Here is a 6,000-nt window from a genome sequence, read left to right as displayed (position 1 = left end):
TGTTTGTCGAATATTAGACAATGAAGATCATCTGAAGATACTATTCATTACCTCATATCAACATTATAACTCCTACCTAAGAAAACTCTGATGTTTCTTTTTTTAATTGAATTTAAAATTTACAAAAAAAAATATGTTTACAGTCTTTAGGTTTACTCCCAAGCTCTTTGTTATTTCAATTTTAAGGGTAAAGCTTCCTAATACCGTATTCTGTTTTGTACAATGTATTAATTGTTTGCATATCATTTTTTGTTTGTTTAATACACAGCCATAACAAATATCACTGTGATTGTCATAATTACACAATGCAAATTTGATGCCTATAGTGAGACGTTGTATTTGAACTAAAATTTCATTTCTATGGACGGAAAACATATGAGAAATAAAGGTAAGGTTTCTTTTCAAATAAAAAAATAATACACTTACTTAATAAAAAAATCAGGCTGGATATTACAGACAAACAAAAAATGTTACATTGAATGAGTAATGTACGCTGTTGCAAATTTTGATTATAAAAATTAAGAATGGTGTGGAAAATTATGTTAAAAGAATTATATTTGATTTTTTCCCCTTTGAAACAATTAATATAAAATTAGTTAAGTGCAAGAATAAGAGAATTTTTGTTTTCACTTTGGTTGGATTCAGGTTGTTTACCAGGATATGTTGGCGAAAATTGTACAGAGCCATGTCGCTATCCTAACTACGGAAAATATTGTCAGGGGCAGTGTGAATGTACAGAACAGTTTTGTGACATCGCTACGGGATGTTTTTCACCGGACGGTATTTAAATTTTGTATTTCCTAATTTTAAGGCAAGATTTTCAACATCTCATTGCATATTTATAGGCTGTGTTATATTTTGCGCAGTAAAGTTGAAAACCATTATGCTTACAAAAACGATAACAACAATAGATAGATAACAACAATACATAGATAACAACAATAGATTTGGCAATGGTACTGTATGGAAAATATATGAATATTGTTTGGGACGTATGGCATTATATTTAGTTGCAAAACGTCACAATGAATTTGATGTGTCTAGTGACTGACTACGTTTATACAAACATTTTTTATTGAGAATGCAAATGGATGGATTAAGTAACAGGCAAAACCCTCTCCAAAATACAAAGTAATGTAAACAGATAGCCATGCTATGACCTTGAATTACTAGTATTACATTTTGGTCACTATGATACTTATGTATACCTAGGTACTGCGCAATGGTGGTAATGATAACTAACAGAATGAACTCTGTGACTCTTGTAGCACTGCGTAGTATTCCTAATTGATGTTATGAAACCAGGTGAATAATACGGGCATAATTATATACAACTGAAGTGTCATATTTGGCAATTCTGTGCCTGCAACGATAGCTCTGGTACTATATATTGAGTCATGTATTACATATTCTATATTATCTTTTAATTAAACCATTAACTCATGTATATCTTTATACATGATATTTCAATATTGCACGCAAGCGATGCGTCATAATAAGGCGGGACACTCAAAGCCTGCATTCAAATACTGTAAGTCCTAAATGATGTTAATTGATTATGGCACAGTAAAATCAAAACTGAAAATATATATACAAATCATAAACAAATTGTCATATTTGGCATCCTATGTCCGTAATAAAGTCCCTGATATTGCATGTTAGCCCTGTAATGCTATTTAACCTTTGTAACCTTTATGCCATGTATGAATGAACGTGTTTTGAATAAGTGATGCCTCATACTAGGTGGGGGACTCCGAGACCCAGGACTCGGAGACTCACATCCTGCATCCAGACTCTTTGATTGGCAGTTTTGACGGTTTTGTTACTTCATTTAGGAATTAAATAATAATCTTAATTTTGAACACTAAATGTTCACTCATGATCGTCATAAATGGGCCGAACTAGACAGAACTGTCCATCATAAGTAAAATCCTATATATACCCATGTGAAATGAGGTTGAGTAGACTCTTTGATTTGGACTGCTTTTAATTGTTGTAATTTTAACTGTACGATCACGATTGTTAATAAACTGTTGGTGAAAGAAGTACTGGGTTTCGTAGTTTGAGTAGCATCTCCAGGTGATATCAAAGTTTGAAGGCTTACAGTAATAGTGGTTTAATACAATAGTCAATAGAATTTAGTTATACAAGTTCACAAAGTGATATATCATTGATATTGTTTTCTAAATATGTGAATGGATAATTGAATTTTAAATGATAATATTGACTTTGGAACATTAATATGCATACTAGTGCACAGGCAATGAAATATATATTTATATATAAAACTGAAATGAATTTTATCATATTTTAATCTCAGTACCAAGGTCTTAAAATAAGTTTGTTTTTGATATATATATAGAGAGAGACGAGTGAGAGAGAGAGAGAGAGAGAGAGAGAGAGAGAGAGAGAGAGAAAGAGAGAGTAAAATGTACAAAGGAGTCTTATAAATTCAACTTTTTTTTATATGTAATGTATTTTTTGTCAGTTGGTTGCAGAACTGGGTATTTTGGTGACGGATGTGTAAACAGATGTCTATATCCATCCTATGGGAAAGAATGTCAAAAAAAATGTCATTGTATAGAATCTGATTGCAATTTCATCACTGGATGTGAAAATTCTTCATGTATGCAACCAAATATACACATAGATAAACAAATAATAATTAAAACTAATCTACTACATGAATCTACTTAATACATATAAAAAGAAAATAAACAAAAGTTTTAATATATAACAAATAGATGTTAACAGAGTGAGAAAATACGTACTAGTACTAAAAGTTTTATTATTTTTATTTTTATTTATTCAAATTTTAGATATTGTCCAGAAAGACTTAGTCTACCTCTACCCAACCACGACACAAAACCCCGCCGAAAGAAGTTCTATGGCAGTAACTGTTGTAGTTTCTGTCTTGTCTTCATTCTTTGTTTTAGCTTTTATCACCCTTGTTATCTGGCAACTAAAAAAACGAAATGTAGCAAACAGGAAAACGTCTGAACACATTTCATCACCAGGAGGGCAAAGAAATGTTTCCTTAGATACGAAGGAGACAACAAAAATTAACTGTCCCTGTGATGATTCAAGACCTAGTCACAAATATACATCATCGCAGGACGTATCAACAGATCTCACACATCCAGGCTTCGATTGCAATGTGTTGCAGCGGGAAAGTACCACAAGCACTATCATATTTGATATAAATTCATGTACTTATGAACCCGTCTTGTACGCTGTTGAGGAAGACAAAATTGCAAGAGTTTGAAATTCTTTAAATGAACTGTGTTCATGTATAATTTGAACAACCGTGATTATTCTTTTTATGATCTAAAACTCAATTGATTAAATTCACTGTAAAAATGAAAATGCAATCAATCTTTGCTAAATGAAAATAAAATACACTTTGCCTATTTAATGAATTTCTTTATCATTCACGGACTTATATTGTATTTAATCTGGAAACAATGAATAAAGAACAAAGAATTGATATTAGTTTTACTAGATGATAGCCAGCGCAAGCGTGTGAAATGACACTTTAGACGTGCATTTTTTTAAACTTTGTATTATTGCTTTTTCTGTTGTATTAAAAGTCAACCCATGGCACATTTATACATATCAATGCATAATGATTTTAAAAAAAGGGGGGATATTGTGTATGGCGTCGTTTTTTCTTTTCTATATTAAGTTTTTTCTTTATTTTTTAAAATTTAAAGATTCAATTTAATGTTAGCTTTACCAAATTACCAAATTATTCAAATGCAACAGAAGGGCGAAGAATACAAAACGAAATGTTTTTATTCGAAGCTTGTAAAGCTCAAATTCCAGAGTCCAGTTTCACAAGGAAAACTTGGTAGGGATTTCCAAATCTCAGATAAGGAAGTTTGGAAATCAATATATATCCCAACAAATTAAAAATGTCAAAAAAGTATAGCGGAATTGAATTTTTGATTGTGTAAATGTAAAACATGTTTGGCATATGGCAAGCCAATGCTTAAATTTTACTATTGTTTGGAAAAATGTCATCGTTAGTTTTTTTTTATGACAACGAAACAAGAAAAAATTATAATATCTTCCTCTCATTATTTGCATTCAGAATTTACAAATATTAAATGTTCTATAGAGTAGAAAATTTAGAAGAAACAAGTCAATCGTTGAGAATGTCTATTAAAGAGAATATTTTATCACATTGTTCAGTTCTATCGTTTTTACATCAAATGAGAGAAAAAAACTGTTTCAAAATTTTGCATCTATGCTATGAATATGTATTTATGCTTATAACTATTATGTATATACGCCCAACCTCCGAGGGAGACAGTCCCTCAGTTCTATACCAAGGGTTTCTAACATGGCCACAGACTTTGACAGATGGTAGTAAAACCCTTTGATATGTGTGGCCCAGAACAAAATCACATGAATTATATTTCTTTGTATCTACGATGATGTACTGTAAATTATCAATGCAAGGATTATTTCATTTTTTTTTCTGATAAACACATACATGTATAAATGTACGTAAACAAGTGGAGCTAGTTATTCGTACATAACCTTATTTTTTTGGAAAAATGTTGTTACCACAATAAAACTGTCAAGACAATATATATGTTCATCTTTCAGTGGTCTAAAATGTATGTCATCTAAACACTTTATATCATCTTTCCATCAAAACTAAGAAACGAATCGGCGCATTTTAAAAATTTTAATATTTGTTTTTTCCCCTTTTTATATACGTTATATATATTCCCTTTTAACTTTATTATACAGCATTTTATCAAGGCAAGCAGGCATTTTGATACAAACTCTCACTGACTATATCCACTAAGCATGTCCATCGACTTTTATTTTTGCCGTTTTGCGGTAGTTTACCGATAATGAAAGTATGTTTTAATTAATTTCACGGTAATTACTGATAAGGTAGAATTGAATTAAAGTTTAGAAATATCATCTAACATGTGCCATTATTGAAAATACTGACAAATGATTTCTTTCACAGAAACTGAATATAGTTAAATATTTTAAACAGCAGTAGTTTGGTTTAATAACTTAACTTCAGAGGTTTTCAACGATTCTTTGCTATATTTTAAGCATTCACACACCGCTGTAATATACTCGGCAACAACTGGTCTAGTGTCTTATAACATATTAAATGTTACTATTTGCATACATGTATATTTTTTTAAGATAATTAATTTGTATAATTCTTCCTCATTTTTCAACGGTGACAATCACGAATATGTATTTCAGCATAGTCAGCAGCACCCCATTTTAACACGGAAATCTGGAAAGTCTCAACAGGAAAGTAATGACTAAAATTATCACCTAAAGTTATTTACAGAAGGTCAATCAAGATTATCAGAATCCTCAGGATGTGTTCTAAATTTAGATTGCGTATATCTCATACTTATCTTCATTCTAAATTTAGTATGCAATGTTGGTATTATCAGTGTACAACACTTGATGTAATAAATAAAAAAAATTAAGAAATATATAATACCGTTGCCTTATGTAAAATCAACAGAAAACCCCCCATTATTTTTCAAGTTTATATCGATGCATGATAAACATGTAAAAGGATAAAAGTTTATTATATAAAACATTACAAGAACTACTATGTTTCCCGAAATCGATTACATTTAAAAACAATTCACTCATATATTAATTTAACGATGATGTTTTCTATCAAAATGCCAGGGTCTTTTACATTCTCTTTTATATTAGTCATGAATAATTTTTTTTTTACAAAATACGCTGGGTTAATTTTTTTTAATGATTTTGTAGTTGTTAAATGCTAACATAATGGTTATGACCAAGATTATAACAAAAGCGGATGTAGCGTCAAAGCTCTACTTATGATTAACCAACAATTCTTATTTTAATTGCTATCATTAAATAGAAAATCGTATGTGGACAAATCCTGAAATATAATTTGATTTTATAACATTCAAGGTACTTCATATAACTCTGCGTTCCGTAATTCTCGTTCAGTGTAATGCTATTTAAAAA

General features: G+C 30.2%; 1 long non-coding RNA gene across 1 annotated transcript; it reads left to right on the top strand.

The window, feature by feature from the left end:
* LOC117692061 (uncharacterized) lies at positions 1 to 2,702 on the top strand. Its single transcript, XR_010709172.1, has 3 exons — positions 1 to 388; positions 646 to 780; positions 2,489 to 2,702. It is a non-coding gene; the product is annotated as an uncharacterized lncRNA (long non-coding RNA).
* The last annotated feature ends 3,298 nt before the right edge of the window (positions 2,703 to 6,000 follow it).

Source organism: Magallana gigas, chromosome 9 (genome assembly GCF_963853765.1).
Source record: "Magallana gigas chromosome 9, xbMagGiga1.1, whole genome shotgun sequence".
Lineage (NCBI taxonomy): Eukaryota > Metazoa > Mollusca > Bivalvia > Ostreida > Ostreidae > Magallana > Magallana gigas.
This window is presented reverse-complemented; position numbering and strand designations above follow the sequence as displayed.